An 18447-nucleotide genomic window follows, 5' to 3' on the forward strand; every position below is an offset into this window, starting at 1 on the left:
CCCTGAGATTCAAGATCTTCTCCCAGTTTGTTGAGGTGGGACTGTCTGGAACAGGTATGATCCTGCACTGGTCACTTTTGGCCACAGAAAGAGGAACCATCCTAAGTAATCTTTCTAGCCTCCCAGGCTGAAAATCTGTTCACCCTTTCTGCTTCTCCCACTGTTCCAGGTTTTTTTTTTTTTTTCAGAGATATAATCTCTGGGCTGGTCAAGGGCAGCAAGGGGTGAGAGATAGCAGTAACTGATCACTCTGCCATCTTGGCTCCAAGAACTGGAAATCCCTTTGCTCCTAGTCAATCTATTTTTGACAGAATATCCTCAAACAGATAAACATCTAGATTTGAAGTCCTCTACAATTATTATGTCTTGGCTCTTCCTGCCTATTTATCTAAAATAAGTACTTACCAATTATTATGTCCCCACCTGTGGTTTCTGGATTTTGTCAACGAGCATATTCTACTACTATAGATGATGCACTCCTAACTTTATTTTGTTACTTTTCAATAAGGAATGCCCAGACAGAACCATATATCAGTAAAGACTCTTATTCCACCATGTTGTAATGATACTAATGATTTTGCATTTAATTCTTTATATTATGGCCTCTGATAAAAGCTGCTTACTGTTCTTCTGCATACATAATACATATATACAAATATATGTGTGTAGGCATTTTGTGTGTGTATAGAGATGTAAATGTGTTTATTATATATGTATGTGAATGTGTATATAACTTTAATCTTCTCTAGGACACAAAAGACCATGAGTTTTACTATAGGCTCCTTCCTAGGATACTGAATCCTGAGTTTCTGGCCATCACAATACTTGTTCCTCTTCTGACATTGCATAAGTCCTCTATTTTATTTGACTTGGTAGAGTTATGTAGATAATTTTCTTCTGCTCTCATCGCCAAATTCATTTTCAGTTTAAAAACTTTTTGAGGGGGGCAGAACCAAGAGAGCAGAGTAGAAAGACAGACCTGTAGAAGCTCCCCATAGCTCATAAAATACTTGTAAAAAGTGACTCTAAAGAAATTCTAGAGCAACAGAAGCCACAAAACGACAGAATGAAAGAGATCTCCAGCCCAACGCAGCCTAGAAAGTTGACCAGAAAAGTCTATTGCACCACAGAATACTTTCTGACCCAGGTGCAGCAACTGCACCTGCAGCCTCCATTTGTGGAGCCCTCAGCCTAAAGTCCCTGGGAGAATCGAGCAGCTGATCTGAATCTCAGCCCTGAGGGGCAGCCTTAGGGTGAGGAGGAGTTCTGCCTGGTGCAGCTAGTGGAGGTTCTGGAGAGGGAACCCTACTGGCAGATCCTAGGCAGAACAGAGTGCTTGTGGATGCTCACAGACAAGAGCACAGGGGAGGTGAGAAGTAAACTCCTCTCCCTTGCTTGTGCCACCTTGGAGGAACTGAGAACTTACAGTTCCCCAGAGTACATCTCATGTTGACGAAGGACTCAAAAATCAAGTAACTGGTTGGGGAAAAGCCCCAAAAAGGGGAAAAAATAAGACTGCAGAAGGCTACTTTCTTGGTGGACAGGTATTTTCTTCCATCTTTTCAAATGAAGAAAAACAATGCATACCATCAGAGGAAGACCTAAAAGTCAAAGCTTCTGCATCCAAAACCTCAAAAATAAATATGCAATTGTCTCAGATCGTGGATGAGATCAAAAAGGATTTTGAAAATCAAGTAAGAGTGGTGGAGGAAAAATTAGAAAGAGAAATGACAACAATGAAAGAAAATCATGAAAAGCAAGTCCACAGCATGCTGAAAGAGACCCAAACAATGTTGAAGAAAATGAAACTTTTAAAAATAGACTAATTTGATAGGGTATAGCCAAGATGGCAGAGTACAAAGATGCATATATGCTAGATCTTCCCTCACAGCCCATAAAATATCTTAAAAAATGACTCTCAGCAAATTCTAGAGCAGTAGAAGAGACAGAACAACAGAGTGAAAGAGATTTCCATCCCAGGGTGGCTTGGACAGCCAAGGGGAAAGGTCAGTTGCATCAGACATGAGGCAGAGCACAGCCTGGCCTTGGCCACACAGCACGTGGAGCAGACCTAGTGGGGAGGGATCCGCAACAGCAGCAGCAGACATCCCCTGATCCCTCAACCCACAGGTGCCAAATACAGCTTCAGAGGTCAGTGATAGTACTTCTTTTTAGTGGCAGGAGGGTAACAGGGTCCCTCCCCTTACCCCAGCCCTAGACAGTGGTGGTAGTGTTGCAGCAGCTGCAGCATTCCTTTGTGAAGCTCTCAGCCTAAAGGCCCTGAGGGAATTGAGCAGCTGATCTGCATCTCAGCCAGGAAGTAAACTCTTCTCCTGTGACTGTGCTGCCAAGAAGGAACTGAGAACTTACAGATACCCTCCTCTTGACAAAGGACTCAAAACTCAAGTAACGGGCTGAGAAAATAGTTTAAAAAAGGGAAAAAAAAAAAGACTGGAGAAGGTTATTTTCTTGGTAAACAGGTACTTCCATCCTTGTAGAGGAGGAAGAACAATGCTCACCACCAGAGGCCTTCAGAATAAATATGCAATGGTCTCAGGCCATGGAAGAGCTCTAAAAAGATCTTGAAAATCAAGTAAGAAAGGTGCAGGAAATTGAGAAGAGAAATGAAAGCAATGCAAAAAAATCATGAAAAGTGAGTCAACAACTTGCTAAAGTTGTTGTTACTGAAAAAGTTGTTACTGAAGAAAACAATACCTTTAAAAATAGGCTAACTCAGTTGAAAAGAGATCCAAAAAGTCAACGAGCAGAAGAAGGTTTTTAAAAAAGCAGAAGTAGCCAAATGGAAAAGCAAGTTCAAGAGCTCATTGAAGAAAATAGCTCTTTAAAAATGAGAGTGGAGCAGATGGAAACTAATGACTTTATGAAAAACGAAGAAATTATAAAACAAAACCAAAAGAATGAAAAAATAGAAAACAATGTGAAATATCTCTTTGGGAAAACAACTGATCTGGAAAAGAGACCCAAGAGAGATAATTTAAAAGTTATAGGACTACCTGAAAGGTATGATCAAAAAAAGACTCTAGACATCATCTTGCATGAAATTATCAAGGAAAACTGCCCTGATGTTTTAGAACCAGAGGCTAAAATAAATATTGCAATAATCCACCAATCATGTCCTGAAAGTGACCCAAAAAGAAAAACTTCAAGGAACATTGTAGCCAAATTTCAGAGTTCCCAGGTGAAGGAGAAAATATTATAAGTAGCTAGAAAGAAACAATTTCAGTATCGTGGAAATACAATCAGGATAACACAGGATCTGGCAGGTTCTACATTAGGTATTAAAGGACTTGGAATACGATATTCTAGAAGTGAAAGGAACTGGGATTAAAACCAAGAATCACCTACCCATAAAAACTGAGTGTAATACTTCAGGGGAAAAATGGTCGTTCCGTGATATAGAGGACTTTTAAGCTTTCTTGATGAAAAGACCAGAACTGAATAGAAAATTTAACTTTCAAACACAAGAATCAAGAAAAGTATGAAAAGCTAAATAGGAAAGAGAAATCATAAAGGACTTTCTAAAGTTGAACTGTTGATATTCCTAGATGGAATGATAATATTTGTAACCCTTGAATCTTTTCTCAGTACTTGGGTATTTGGAGGGATTATGCGCGCGCGCACACACACACACACACACACACACACACACACACACACTTAGCAAGAGAGAGAGAGAGAGAGAGAGAGAGAGCAGGATGAATTGAATAGGAAGGGATCATATCTAAAGAAATAAAATTAAGGGGTGAGAGCAAAATATATTGGGAGGAGAAAGGGAGAAATGGAATGGGGCAAATTATCTCTCATAGAAAAGGCAAGAAAAAGTTTTTTTCATGGAAGGGGAAAAGAGAGAGATGTGAGGGATAAAGTGATGCTTACCCTCACCACATTAGGCTTAAGGAGGGAATAATATACACACTCAATTGGTATGAAAATCTATCTTACACTACAGGAAAGCAGGGGAGAAGGGGTAAGTGGGATGGGGGAATGGTGGAAGGAAGAACAAATGGGAGGAGGGAGTATTTAGAAGCAAACACTCTTGGGGATGCACAAGGACAAAAAGAAAGAATATAATAAATGAGGGCAGGAGAGGATGGAGGAAAATATAGTTAGTCTTTCACTAATATTATGGAAGTCTTTTGCACAACTATATATATACAGCCTATATTGAATTGCTTGCCTTCTCAGAGGGAGTGGATGGGGAAGGAGGAAGGGAGAGAAGTTGGAACTCAAAGTTTTAGGAACTAATGTTGAGAATTGTTTTTGCATACAACTAGAAAATAGGAAATAGAGGTAATGGGGTACTAAAATCTATCTTGCACTACAAGAAAAGAGAGAAGATGGGAATAAAGGAAGAGAGGGGTGTGATAGAATGGAGGACAGTTTGGGGTAAGGGGTAGTCAGAATACACAGCATTTTGGGATGGGGGAGGGGAGAGATGGGTGAAAATTTGGAACTCAAAATTTTGTGGAAATGAATGTTGAAAACTAAAAATTAATAAATAAATACAATTTAAATCTACTGCCATGATCTATGAACAAATAAACAAAAAAACATTTCATCAGTTTCAAGGGAGTAAACAAATTCATTCTTATAAGCCTTTGTTAGGTATACTCCATTCTTGGCCATGAGCTTGTGAATTCCATATTTTACCGCATGGTCCAGAAATACAGAAACTATTCTCAGACATCATTTTCTTAACCAGCTGGTCACCTCCCATATTAACTTATCACTTCTTTGTCCCTTGATTTTTGTCAGCAGCAATGATAAAAACACCACATGTGCCCCTATGATCTTCAGCAACATGCACAAGGTTTCATAATTAGTGGCAAGGATACTCATGTTCTGTCTAGTGATATGACATACTTTAAGAAGAAATCAGAAATCTTCTGTTTTTAACAAGATTTAGAAGTTTCTGTCACATTTTGGATTTGAAATTGGAAAATGTAGTTTCCAGCTTCTTCAAGGTATTTATTAGTGTGTTTTTTAACCTTTAGAAAGTCATTAAAATTTCTCATTCATTTTCACTTATTTAAATTAAGGTGCTACTACATCATAACCTACTCACAGGATTATTTTGAGGATCAAACAGCAACTTCGAAGGGCTCTGTATTAAAGCAAATAGCTTGATGTCCATGAAGTCTAAACATCTGTCAGGATCACCTTAGCCATCTGGCTCAAAAGTGACAAGGAAGCTGAAAACTATAAGCCTGAAAGACAGTGCAATAATGCTGTCAATTAAAATCTGTCATGCTGTTAGTACATGTCTACAGTTTTTATATATAGCAGTGCATCTGGGAATAAGGAAGAATAGACTCCATCACCTTGAAGGAACTTTAGGTATTTAACCTAAGGAGGACTTGTGGGGTGAGTGTAGGGGGATGAAATCTTTCTGAGCATTTAAAGTTCTCTCACATGGTTGAGTAATTAGACACATCATGCTTGATGCTGAGGAACAGCATCATCAGAAGTGTCTAAGGGTCAAATTTAAGCTTTATGTAAGTGTGGTACAAGTCAAAGACTAAATGATTTGTGGTTAGACACAAAGGTATAATAATGGTAAAATTAAAGAGCTAAGATGATAGAACACAGTTACTTTGCCTCTTTTATTTGGTTAATTCTGAGTTGATTTAATTTTTATGCTAAGCTAGGAAGGATCAAGAACTTGCTAGTCCTAAGACAAGTATTTGTTTGAATTAAAGGACAAATATCCAAACTGAGTCACGGGAAGTTAAGAGAAAAAATATCTAACCTTAACTTGAATGTATTCTGAAGTCTTTTATTCAAAAGTCAAATCAAGGCAAATAATATTTTTTAACCTTTTACTATGTTCCAGGAACTGGTACAATGTTTTATAGACCCGCTATTAAGGTTAGCCTACCATTAACATGGAGAAGCTTTCTAGCCATTGCACTATAGCAAACGGAAGCTGATATGACCACAACTGGTCCTGATAACTCAAACTAAAACCCAGAGTTTAGCAATAAAGAGAAATATTACATTCGCACATTCAGTAGCACATCAACAAGAGCAATTATGTGACGATCAGAAAAACCACAGTAGTGAGCACGAATTCAAATTACTTCCCATCAAAAATGAGAAGAAAACACAGAGCTGTATGAAAGAGATTACATGTCACCCTGCAAAATGCAAATGCCATGCTTAGTTAGTAGCATGCTCAGCAGAAATATCATGATGACATCACCACCCTAATGACACTCAAAGAGTAAATGTGTCTTTTCCCTATACCCATGAGCTATGGCAACACATTGTCCCTATACATGTTTCACCTTTAATATGTTTGTTCCCTTTGTATGATATATATACATATATACATACATACATACATGTGAGTGTGTATGTATGTGCATATATTTATGTTTGTATGACCCAAGGTTATAGTTGAAAGGTCAATTATTATTTTTCTTACTATGATATTTCATTAAATTCCTTTGTTTAGAACTAATTATAACCTGTGGATGACTACTAAACATATCATCTGGGAATAATGGTTATGGATTTAAATAAATCTGTACTCATAAAGTATCTCTATTCTTAGGGTGGTTTACCAGCAGTCTTGTATTTAATAGGTGTCTAGGATTAGGATGGTTCTCTATGGAAGCAATAGATTCTCTCTAACTTGACATCTTAAAGCAGAAACTAGTTAATTACTTTTGGATACTATGTAAAGAATATTCTTTTTTAGATGTGGTATATATTTACATTTCATGGATGGTATCAATAGTCCCAACCAATTTGGAGATTCTGTTTCTAGAATTTAGCTAAAGAAGAGTTAGATAGATTTAAAATCTATTGTATGACAATATACATGAAACAGAGAGCCACTTATAGATCATTTTAACACCCAAAGAAAATCCCTAGTGGGGTCCCAGGGATATAGCCTTAGCTGTTTAACATTTTTCATCAATGACTTTGATGAAGGAATGGATGATACTCTCATCAAAAATACCAATATTGTGAAGCTGAGAAAGATAGTTACTGTGACAGGTAACAGTCAGAATGCATGAAGAGCAAATCTAATTTCATAAAATTGAATAATGACAAATATGATGTTCTTAACTTGAATTTAAAAATATAAATCAATTTTATAAGTAAAGAAGGGGAAAGCATGGCTAAACAACAATTCATGTGGGAAAGAAAATCTTGAGGATTTTAGCTGACAAAGTATGTTATGTATCAATAATAACATGTGATGACCAAAAAAGATAATATAATCTTAGATATCATTAAGAGAAGATTAGCACCTGGAAGCTGAGACATGCCAGAGTTATTCTTTCCAGCTATCATCAATTGATATCTTGGAGTGATTTGTTCAGTTCTAAAAGACAAATTTTAGGAAGAATGCTAAAAATCTGATGACCATATAGACAGGAAGATGATTAATTATCCTTTACTAAGAAAATAAAAAACCATAGAATATTAGGATTGCTTGAAGGAATTTTGGAATTTTTTTCCTCAAGAAATTTTGTCAGAGTCCAACACAAGACTGGCTTCATGTATTTAAAGGGCAGGTATGTGGAAAATGGAATAGACTTGCTCTCTTTGATCCCAGATGACAAAAAAAAAATAGAACAAGGTTACAGAGAAAGATTTCATCTCAAAGAGGGGAAATATGACTCCTTAACAAATAAACCTGCCCACAAGTAGAATGAGGTGTCTTGGGAGGTAACAGGTTTTTCCCATTTTCTAATGTAAGAATTATATGTAGCATGGATGGAGTAGAAGGGATTTCTGGTCAGGTATAGGTTAGACTTAATGTCTTCTCAGATTTCTTCTAACTAAGAATATGAATCTGTCATTGTTAAAGGACATCATCACCATCATAAACAAAACATAATGATGGTTAGCATCTTTATAGAACTTGAATCTTTACAAAGTATTCTAGAAACATTACCTCATTTCATCATCAGATCAAATTTGTGAGATAGATCCTGCTTCACTATATTGAAAGTAGAAATAGAAAGGAAGGCAAAACCTTTGGTTCAACTCACCCTAAAGATAACTAGGTGGTTCATGGGATATAAGCCTGAAGTCAGGAAGAACTGAATTCAAATTTTACCTCAGACATTTACTACACATGTGGTTCTGAGTAAGTCATTTAAACTCTGACTGCTTCAGCTTTCTTATGTGTAAAAGGGGAATGATAATAGCATATCCCTCCTCTGGTTGTTGTAAAGGTCAACTGAGTTAATATTCCTGGGAGGAGGGGAATAAGCATTTATACAGCATTTACTATGTGCTAGGCATTGTAGTTAGCAGTTTACAAATATTATCTCATTTAATCCTTACAACAACCCTGTTTGCTAGATGTTTTTATTATCCCCATTTTATAGCTGAGAAAACTGGGGAAAACAGATATTAGCTGTCCAGAGTAACATAGTAGCAAGTGTCAAAGGTTGGATTTTAACTCAGATCTTCCTGATTCTTACACCAGCACTCTTTCCATTGCACTACTTAACTTACTTATCAAAGTGCCTGGCACATAGTAGGAATTATATAAATGCTATATAGTATGATGATCATCATTCATTCTTGCTATTAGTAGTACTAATTGTTTTCATTATTATTATTATTATTATTATTATTATTCTCTGGGTCAGATTATAAACTGCCTTCAGACATTAGATGAGTGAGATTTGAGGGGAAAGTATTACCTATTTTCTGAGCAACATGTTGGTGAAAAAGTCCTTATGAGCTTGCCTGAGGATAAGCTATTTCATTTTGTATATTTCTTTCTGCTTAGTTCCTATATTCTGTCTACTCCATACTCAAAAAAAGGGTTCTTAGTATCTCAAATTACTGTAAAGATAATCTGAAGGCTATGTGGAAAAGATAGCCAACAAATCCTATATTTAAAAGGACCTTCTTGCTAAGATAGAAACCTTGTGCAAAGGGAACTTAATGAAGAGATATTGCACTAGCAAATAATTCCATGGAATTGTATACATGCTATCAATAAATGTGGAAGCAAGATTGACAAAGAATCATGACTTGGCTGAATCATTACAAACATAGCCTTCATATTGAGCATTTCTAAACTTATGTTTTAGGAAACTCCAGGGAAGCACAGCTTTGAAGCTACTAAATGTAAAACTTGCATAATCATGGCTTCAAATTTCTCCAAATAGGTTTACTTCTTTCTAATTTTGAAAAAAAAAAGTCATTTATTGTTTGTAGGCAAATAAAAATCCTTCAGCTTTTTCTAGAGTATTTTGATGAATTTTCATACAGTTGAGTATTGTCTTTCATGGATAGTTTTCCATGACCCCAGTCTCACTTTATTGACAAATAACTGAAAAATATATTGGATTTTTTCAACTCTAGAAAAATAAATTTTGAGGGTTGAGAAGTGGGAATATGTTTTCATCTGCAGTGTTGTTGGGGATGGAAGCTCAATTCCATGTGGACAGTCTCGGGCGGGTAAAGGTGGGAACTTCTAAATCTTAGAGTTCTCATGAGGCCCCCCATGAAACACCAGGGAATCGAGGAGTGAGACTGAGCTATCTCGCGTATTTCCGCCCCTTCCCGTGAGAAACGTGATGGGAGGAGCATCCCCGCCCTCGAGACTGTCCCAGATCTGGGCACACCTATTGTTATCTAACAGGCACGGTATTCAGGTGCAAACTACATGGCCCGAGAGCTTAATTAGGGTCAGGAAAGCCTGAAGGCGCTCTTAGCACGGAGGGGCCCTGACAGGACAGAAGGCTCCATTTTTCCTCTCTTCGCTCTCCCCTCCCCCTCTCTCCCCACTTACACTTCTGCTTCCAATCTCTTACTGTAAGATCTTTGCCTCCTTGGGAGACTTCTCTCTCCCTCCTAAGGAAGAGTTCCCCCTGCACATGTAACCAGGACCCTGAATAAAGCCTAACCCTTGTTCGACTCCGGAAAGTCTCTTCTCTCATACATTTATCCGGTTTGGCCAACCGAAGACCTGGGACAGGTAAGGTAAGACTCGGGTAGCCCTCAGGCCTCTAGGCCTGGCACAGTGTAATTCCTAATTTTCCACAATAAGTAAAATATGAGTGAAATGAAGTGAAATATGGGGAGACAGACCTCACAGTTTGTTATCCTGTATGGTGTTTATTTTTAGATACCTAAATTTATTCCATTATGTGCAAATGAAGCTATGTTTTTTTGACACAGTTATCTAGATTTTCGCTGTTATCTATCTAGATTTCCCAGGTATTAAATGTGCTTGATTTCATTTTACTATCGAAATCTATTCAAGCTCAGGTATTTTTGAGTATTAACTTTCATCTGAAATTCTGCATGTGTTGAATCATATCTTATTAAAAATAAAGTATACTAATTATTGCACATATAATATCTATCCTAAATATTAATAACAATTATAAAATTGTCCTATTCCTTTAAATGTTTGCTTGTAAAACACTGGCTATTACCATATGGATGAATTTAATGTGGCTTGAAGAAATAAATATTTCTCTAAAATATGTATTTTAAATTTCATGATAAAAATCAATGCAATGTTTGGATTCAGTCAACACAAAGGTGTTTTTGGATGAGTATCAACCCCATACATGCATTGTAAATTGAAGAACAGTTATATTAACATCTGATACAAATTCTGGTGTAAGAGAGGAAGATATTGTTAGTTATTCTTTCTTTGCAATTGAGGGGGGGGGTGTTCTTTATACACAACTGTGCCAAATTATGTTTATTTGGGAAAAGAAAGAAAGAAAGAGAAAAAAGGAGGGAAGCAAGGAAGGAAAGAAGGAAGGAAGGAAGGAAGGAAGGAAGGAAGGAAGGAAGGAAGGAAGGAAGGAAGGAAGGAAGGGGAAGGGAAGAGAAGGAAAGGAAAAGGAAAGGAAAATAAAGGAAAGGAAAGGAAAGAAAGAAATCCAGTGGAAAAGAAATTTCCCATATCCATCTAGTTTTTTGAAAATGTTATATAAGACAGTGAAATGAAAGCCTCTCCTTGTCTGATGTGTGGTCCCCATCAGTCAGCAAATTCTAAATGCCCCTAGTAGAACTCACTAATTTGTCTTTTTCACATCAGAAGAGCTGAGTGGCTTCTGACTTAATGACAGGCAAAATTGGAATGGGATAGGTCTGTGCAAACATGGAGAGTGGAGAAGCCTTTCCATTGTTTGTTTTTCTGACATCTCAAAATGTTTCTGATATAAAAAGCTGGTTTATGCTTCTGGCACATGTAAGGATTCTTTAGATCTGGAGTAAATTCCATTTCCTCCTACAGGAAAAGCAAATTGCAGGCTATCTTCAGGGAAAGCAAGGGCACCTGAGACCCAAGCACTTGTTTGAATTTTCGATATCATTACAGGAAATAAGAAAGTGTCCATATGTTCATTCATTCCACCGGGCGTTGGATTCCATTTTTTTCATGGGGCACATATTAGATTCTATGCTTTTTCAAAGATGCAAGTGGTATTTAAATGTTCCTCTAGGAAAGCCAGAAATAACAAACAGTCATATGGTCAACCAGCAGCCAGACAGTATGATTCATCAGGGGCTTAAACCTAACATACATTACTGGAAAGCATAGCCCATAGTCCATCATGGTTACATATACAAAGCAGAGCATATATTCTTTTGGCTTAACCACAGTTCTTTAAGATTTCAGATACAGAGGATTCATATATAAAATTTTAAATATGAACAAATAGGCTAAAATCCTGCTTTTCACTCCACTTTCCATTTATACTAGTAGCTTTTTTTTTCTAATCAATATATTGGTTTTTATATGATTGTCACTTCCAAATATACTTCAGAATCTCTACCTATGTAAAGAATCAAAATAAAGAGAGAGATGAACAAATAGAGAGACAAGCAGGTGGAAGGAAGGAAGGGAGGGAGAAAGAGAAAGAAGCAGCTCAGCAATGCTAACAGATCAACCTTATCTGAGAGTACATAAAATGTAACCCATGCAAATTCCCTCATCTCTGAAAAGATAGGAGTTTCATTTTTCTTATCTGAATGTGAGGGTTAAGTTTGGTTATAATAACAGACAGAGATAGAGACGCACAGAGAGAGACAGAGGCAAAGACAGAGAGACAGAGGCAAAAACAGAGAGAGATACAGAGAGACGGAGACAGAGAAGCAGAGTATTAAGTACTTACTATTGGCCAGGTATTGTGCTAAGTGTCAGGTCTACAGGTGCAGGAAAACAATATAATCTGTAAGTCAAGAAGCTTACATTGAAATGTGGAAAGCCAAAACATGCACGAGACTCTAAAAAGGGATGGAGTACCTGTGAGAAGGAAAGCATGGAGAAAGAGGAAACAAGCTCAGAGCATATCAATGTATTGAGGCAATGAATCTTGAGAGTCATTAGTTGTTTATTCTTTAATATGACACTATTGTAGTCATTAAGCATATTGTTTTCCTGATTTGACTTACCTCATTCTGTGACATCTTACATAAGTGTTTCCATACTTTTCAGAATTTGGTCTATTCATCATTTCTAGGGAAATAACAGTCCATTTTCATTTGTATACAAAAAAATGTTTTGCCATTATGAAATTGATGGACATTTCATTTATCTCTTGTTTTTTTTTTCCTACAAGTAAAGGTTATGTTAAAAATATTTTGGTTTGAGTCTTCCTGTCTTTGACCTCCTTGAAGTGTATATACTTAGCAGTGAGATCTCTGGGTCAAAGTGCATGGATATTTTAGTTAAATGTCCAGCATCACTACCTTAATGTTTGGACCAAATTTACAGTGTCACCAATATTACATTACTGTGAAGGGTGACTGTTCTAATATAGAAGAGGGATCAGTAGAGATAACTAGATAAGAAGAGTTAGTACAAGATGACACTTTTAATTCTGGTAACACAAAACTAAAGAAGAAACTTTGGGCAAGGAAGCTAAGGATTTTATATTTCAGATCCATCTTTTGAAGAAGGAAATATCTGTTATAGCCTTAAAAGGATATGGAAGAAATAAATCAATTAGCAATTAGCAAAACCCTTATACAGTCTTATGAACCAGGAACTTTATAAATACAAAGATATGTACTCTTCTTAAATACTATAGGTGGTAGGTGAGAAAGACTCTCTCTCTTTACATATACGTATATATATATGTACATATATATGTATATATATATATCTATATATCGATGGACAGATAGATATTATACACACATGCATATATGCACATACACACATACACATACACACGCATGTAATAGTGGAGCCAGGGTTGAGTTGTAATTTTATAAATTAATAAGGAAAAAGAAAAAGATTTACTGGATACAAACTTGTATCCTCATGATTAGACTTACCCCTACAAATTAGATTATTAACCACTTTTAGGGGTTCGATCAAATTTATTTGATAAAATTGGGGTTTGACAAAATTTTTTCAAGTTCGGTTCTATGAGTCTATTAATCTATGACAGAGCAATGCTTGGGGTGGGAAAATTGCTATAAATATTTTTGTACATGTGAGACCCTTTCCCATTTTAATAATCTCTTGGGGATGCAGTTCTAGAAGTGAAACTGCTGGGTCAAAAGGTATGCACATTGTTGTAGCACTTTGGGTATAGTTCCAAATGGTTCTACAGAATGATTGGATCAGCTCACAGCTCCACCAACAATGAATTAATGTTCTAACTCTCCCACATCTCCTGCCAACATCTATCATCTTCCTGTTTTGTCATGTTGGCTAATCTGATAGGTGTGATATGGTATATCAGAGTTGTGTATCTCAGTGATTTAGAGCATTTTTTTCCTATGTCATTTATCAATTTGAGAATGACTTGTATTCTTGTACATTTGACCCAGTTCTTGATATGTTTTAGAAATGAGGCCTTTATCACAAATACTAGCAGCAAAAATTCTTTTCCAGTTTTATGGTTCCCTCCTAATCTTGGTTGCATTAGGTTTGGTTGTGCAAAAACTTTTCAATTTAATGTAATCAAAATTATCCACTTTGTACTTCATAAAGTTTTCTATCTCTTGATTAGTCAATAACTTGTCCCTTCTCCATAAATCTGATACAAAAACTATTCCTTGCTCCAGTAATTTGTTATACTACCAATCTTTATACCTAGAACATATATGCATTTGCACTTTATTCTTGTGTACAAGGTGAGACATTGGTCTATGCTTAGTTTCTGCCACAGTGTTATCCAGTTTTCCCAGGAATTTTTGTTGAACAATCAGTTCTTATCCCAGAAGCTAGGGTCTCTGGGTTTATCAAACAGTAGATTGCTATGTACATTGATTACTGTGTCTTGAGTACCTAATGTATTCCACTGCTCTACTCTTCTGTTTCTTAGCCAGTACCAAGTGGTTTTGATAATTGCTGCTTTATAATACAATTTGAGATCTGGTAGAGTTAGGCCACCTTCCCTAGCCTTTCTATTCACTAATTCCCTTGATATTATGGACCTTTTATTCTTTCAGATAAATTTAGGTATTATTTTTTCTAGCTCCAGAAAATAATCATGGGGGGGGCAGAGCCAAGATGGCGAAGTAGAAAGACGCACATACACATAGCTCCGAACACACAAACCACAGAACGGCTAGAGGGGGCCTAGCCAGGGCGAATTCTGCACCCAGAGACCACGGAGTATTGGAGCGAGGGAGATTCCTGCTCCGGAGAGACCTGCGGACCTCTCGCGGGGGGTCCTTCGCGCCGCGGACTGGGCGCCAGGACGGGGAGCAGAGTGCAGCCCTGCCGTGGCCGCAACACTGAGGGGAGGAGATCCGAGAGGGCTACGGGGACAGGATCTCCAGCGGCCACCTGGGTCCCCCCACCCACAGAGGGACCTGCAAACCTCTCGCAAAAGGTCCGTCGCGCTGCAGACGTGGAGCCCAGCCCGGACCTGCGGAGGCGGCGGCGGCCACGGCTCCGAGAGGCACAGATCTGAGAGGGCTCCGGAGGTGGGATCTTCAGCGGCGGCACGGGCCCCCCCACCAACAGGTGACTGACGGGGGTGGGTGAGAGAGTCTCTTTGGTGGGTTGAGAGGGGAGTGGGGTGCCCCCAAGGCTCAGGCCCCCCCGGGAGGTGGGGGCTGAGAGGCAGCTGCGGACGGGGGCTCCCCAAATGCTCAGGAGCCTGGATTCATTGTGGAAGGTCTGTGCATAAACCTCCTGAGGGAACTATGCCTGAGAGGAGGTCCTGCCCCTGACCACCTGAACTTAATTCTCACACTGAATAGCAGCCCTGCCCCCGCCAAAAATCCTAAGGCGGGAAGCAGCATTTGAATCTCAGTCCCCAAACGCTGGCTGGGAGGACCAGGAGGCGAGGTGGGTGTGAGGAGAACATTCAGAGGTCAGGCCACTGGTTGGAGAAAATGCCAAGAAAAGGGAAAAGAAATAAAACTATTGAAGGGTACTTTACGGGAGAAAAGACACTTCCTCCCTTCCTTTCTGATGGGGAGGAACAATGCTTGCCATCAGGCAAAGACACAGAAATCGAGGATTCTGTGTCCCAGACCACCCAATGGGCTCAGGCCATGGAAGAGCTCAAGTGGAATTTTGAAAATCAAGTTAGAGAGGTGGAGGAAAGACTGGGAAGAGAAATGAGAGGGATGAGGGAGAAGCATGAAAAGCAGATCAGCTCCCTGCTAAAGGAGAACCAAAAAAATCTTGAAGAAATTGGCACCTTGAGAACTAGCCTGACTCAGCTGGCAAGGGAGGTGCAAGGGGCCAATGAGGAGAAGAATGCTTTCAAAAGCAGAATTAACCAAATGGAAAAGGAGATTCAAAAGCTCACTGAAGAAAATAGATCTTTCAAAACTGGAATGGTACGGATGGACGCTAAGGACTTTTCGAGAAAGACAGATATCTCAGAACATACCGCGCAGATTCGAAAAATGGAAGATAATGTGAAATATCTCATTGGAAAAACAACTGACCTGGAAAATAGAATCAGGAGAGACAATGTAAAAATTCTGGGACTACCTGAAAACCATGATCAAAAGAAGAGCCTAGACATCATCTTCCATGAAATTATCAAGGAAAACTGCCCTGAGATTCTAGAACCAGAAGGCAAAATAAATATTCAAGCAATCCGCAGAACACCACATGAAAGAGATCCAAAAAGAGAAACTCCTAGGAGCATTGTGGCCAAATTCCAGAATTCCCAAGTGAAAGAGAAAATATTGCAAGCAGCTAGAAAGAAACAATTCAAGTATTGTGGAAATACAATCAGGATAGCACAAGATCTGGCACCCTCTACATTGAGGGATAGAAGGGAATGGAATAGGATATTCCAGAAGTCAAAGGAACTAGGACTGAAGCCAAGAATCACCTACCCAGCAAAAGTGAGTATAATACTTCAGGAGAAAAAATGGTCTTTCAATGAAATAGAAGACTTTCAAATTTTCCTGATGAAAAGACCAGAGCTGGAAAGAAAATTTGACTTTCTAACACAAAAATGAAGAGAACCATGAAAAGGCGAACAGCAAAGAGAAATCATAAGGGACTTACTAATGTTGAACTGTTTACATTCCTACATGGAAAGACAATGTTTATAACTCTTGAAACATTTCAGTATCTGGGCACTGGGTGGGAGTACACACACACACACATGCACACACGCACACATACATAGAGACAGAGTGCACAGAGTGAATTGAAGAGGATGGGATCATATATTAAAAAAAAAATGAAATCAAACAGTAAGAGAGAAATATTGGGAGGAGAAAGGGAGAAGTTATATGGGGCAAATTATCTCTCATAAAAGAGGCAAGCAAAAGACTTATTAGTGGTGGGATAAAGAGGGGAGGCAAGAGAAAAACATGAGGTCTACTCTCATCACATTCCACTAAAGGAAAGAATATAATGCACACTCATTTTGATAGGAAAACCTATCTCATAATACAGGAGAGTGGGGGACAGGGGCACAAGCAGGGTGGGGGGGGAGGATGGAGGGGAGGGCATGGGGAGGAGAATGCAATACGAGGTCGACACTCATGGGGAGGGAAAGGACCATAAGAAAATAGAAGTAAAGGGGGACAGGATAGGATGGAGGGAAATATAGTTAGTCCTATACAACACAACTAGTATGGAAATCATCTGCAAAACTAAACAGATATGGCCTATATTGAATTGCCTGTCTTTCAAGGGGAAGGGGTGGAGAGAGAGGGAGCTAAGGAGGTTAGAACTCAAAGTGTTAGGACCAAATGTAATGTACTTACCACTGGGTAACAAGAAATACAGGTTAAGGGGTCAAGAAAGCCATCTGGTCCTACAGGACAAAAGAGAAGATGGAGACAAGGGCAGGGAGGGAGGATAGAGGAGAGAGCAGATAGGTCACAAGGGCAATTAGAAAGCTCGGGTTTGGGGGGGGAGGGGATAAAAGGGGAGAAAATTTGTAACCCAAAATTGTGTGAAAATAAATGTTAAAAATTAATAAAAAAAAAAAAAAAAGAAAAGAATCATGGGACAATTTGAATGGTATGGCACTGACAAGTAAATTAATTTAGGTAGAATTGTCATTTTTACTATATTGACTCTGTCTATCCATGAGCAGCTGTTGTTTTTCCACTTACTTAGATGTGACTTTATTTGTGTGAAAAGTTTTTTGTAATTGTGTTCATATAGTCCCTGGGTTTTTTGGCAAGTAAACTTCCAAATACTTTATAGTGTCTACCATAGTTTTAAATGGGATTTCTCTTTCTATCTCTTGCTGCTGGGTTTTGTTAGTAATATATGGAAATGCAGATTTGTGTGGGGTTTTTTTGTAACCTGAATTTTGCCAAAGTCGTTTATTTTTTCAAGTACTTTTTTACTTGATTCTCTGGGATTCTCTAAGTATATAATCATCTCATCTGCAAAGGGTGATAACTTAGTTTCTTCTTTGCCTATTCTAATTCCTTCAATTTCTTTTTCTTCTTGTACTGCTACAGCTAACATTTCTAGTACCACATCGAATAATAGTGGTGATGATAGACATCTTGGTTTCAAACCTGATCTTATTGGAAATGCATCTAGCTTATCCCCATTGCATATAATGCTGGCTGAAGGTTTTAGGGAGACACTGCTTAATATTTTATGGAAAGTTCCACTCATTGCTATACTCTCCAGTGTTTTCAATAGGAATGGGTGTTGTATTTTGTCAAAAGTTTTTTCTGCATATATTGAAATAATCATGTGGTTTCTGTTAATTTTGTTGTTGATATGATCAATAATGCTAATAATTTTCTTAATAATGAACCAGCTTTGCATTTCTGGTACAAATCCTACATAATCACAATATGTTATTCTCATGATAAGTTGCTGTATTCTTTTTGCTAAAATCTTACTAATACATTTTCATCTATGTTCATTAAAGAAATTGGTCTAAAATATTCTTTCTCTGTTTTGGCTCTTCCCGGTTTAGGTATAAAAACCATAGTTGTATCATAAAAAATTTGGGAGGACTCTTTTCCCCCCAATTTTCCCAAATAGTCTATATAATTTTGGAATTAAAT

The sequence above is a fragment of the Notamacropus eugenii genome, chromosome 5 (assembly GCF_028372415.1).
Source record: "Notamacropus eugenii isolate mMacEug1 chromosome 5, mMacEug1.pri_v2, whole genome shotgun sequence".
Classification (NCBI taxonomy): domain Eukaryota; kingdom Metazoa; phylum Chordata; class Mammalia; order Diprotodontia; family Macropodidae; genus Notamacropus; species Notamacropus eugenii.